Consider the following 1,969-nt stretch of genomic DNA (forward strand, 5'->3'; position numbering starts at 1 on the left):
CTGCACTTGAGGACATTTGGGGCTGAGCCTGGACTTCTGTAGGGGGATTCCGGGGGGGTCCTCTCCTGGGGAACATTTTTTATGAACAAACTGTATTTTCATGCTTTTTTATGCACTCTGGTGCCCGATTTGCAATCACAGTACACAGCTTAATCATTGTATTACCAAAAAGTATATCTTAAAAAGTCTCCTTTCAGCAGAATACTTCAGTATTATGATTACAGTGGTGGAAAGTAACTCAGTACAATTACTCAAGTGCAGTTGTAAGGTATGTGTGCCTTTTTATTGTGTATTTACATCTCTTGCTACTTTATACTTCTACTCCACTACATCACAGAGGTAAATATGGTAGTTTTTACTCCACTGCAATAATGTGACAACATTAATTACTTTGCTGATTCAGATAATGAATACAAAATATACATTAACTAATACAGTGATATTATCATAAAGTAAGCTACCTGGCAGTGTGTAAAGTGCTGAGAATGAACTCCTCCTTAACCAGCTGCAACATTAAAGTGATGAACACATTAATACATCTATAGTCCAATAATATTTTATACATATATATAGCATGCCTCTATCAAAAGCAGTCATAAGTCACAACAGCTCACCTTAGATTAATGTTGATTTATTTCAACATATCAATTTTTGGTCATTTGCGTTTTTTGGTTGATTTTAAATGAAGTCTCTGCTTTCAGAATATGAATCTCTTATCACCATGTTCAGACGATAAATACAGTTTTGAAGCTTATAAAGGATGAGAAGCAGTGAGTACTTGTCAGCTCCACTCTGGTCCTACTCAGCATCTCTCCCCACAAGCTGCAAGACAAGCCTTAAATAAAGCTGTTACATCTGGCAACTCAACCAGGTACTTAAGTATCTAGGAGCTATGCTAAGGAGCACATGGGCAAGCGTCAACGCACTGCCTCCTCTGTCATCCCATCCTGCATCTCCAAGAGAGTTTGTCCTTAAAGGTGCAAACTAATCTGAGGCCTTTAAAAACCAAAGGCTAAGTAGCTGGAAGTGGCACAGGACTGGAAGTTACTTTGCAGACCTGGAACAAAGTCTCTGCTTCCCAACTGAGATCACTACAATTAACCTCAGATCTGACCATGTGCTTTGGTCCACCTCACTTTGTACCATCTACATCATAGAGCTTATAGTGCCCTGGGAGTGTGCTGTGGATGTGGCATACAAAGCTAAGAAGCTTAAGTATACTGTGCTGGAAGCCAAAATTGAACAACATGGCTGGAAAGCTAAGGTTTGCCCAGTTGAAGTTAGTTACAAAGGTTGCGTAGGCATGCCAACTACTCGGCTGCTTAAGGACTATGCACAGTTAGACCCTGTCTGCTGCTGGTGAGGGCAAGGGCACACCTGAGCTGTCACTTTTGGAAAGCCAATTAGCCTCCATAGCCGACTCAAGTAAATAAATGTGAATGACAGCCACAGTGGAATTTGATTTGAGATTTGGGCTGTCTTATATATTTACAATTAAAGGTGCTGAAGAGGTAGTTATGGCTTACTGCTGGTTTGAATATTATGATGGATTGGATCTACAAATAACATGTAATATGAAGTGAAATTAAATGTGTGAGAGGCATCATCACACTTACAATGACACCTCTCAGATTTAACTTTTACAATCTGCTTTCAATTCACCGTCTACAAGCTACAGTGTCTCTGGCTTCAACTCTTTCATCAGCATTACATAACATTTGTTTAGCTAACGCTTTTACCAAAAGCAACTTACATTAAGTGCATTCAACCATCAGTGTACAGCAACAAAAGTGCAAGGATCATGCAAGTACATCAGCTTCATCAAAGATGCTGATTTCATATGCTACATTTAGAGGCAGTGAGAGACAGAGGAAGGTTTGGTTAAGAGGTAAACTGAACAGGAAGAGGAAGTTCTCGTCTACATGCTTAAGTTGTATTCAGTCTGATGTTCAGTCAGTCCGCAGGAAGA

Source organism: Epinephelus lanceolatus, chromosome 22, assembly GCF_041903045.1.
Source record: "Epinephelus lanceolatus isolate andai-2023 chromosome 22, ASM4190304v1, whole genome shotgun sequence".
In the NCBI taxonomy this organism is placed as follows: domain Eukaryota; kingdom Metazoa; phylum Chordata; class Actinopteri; order Perciformes; family Serranidae; genus Epinephelus; species Epinephelus lanceolatus.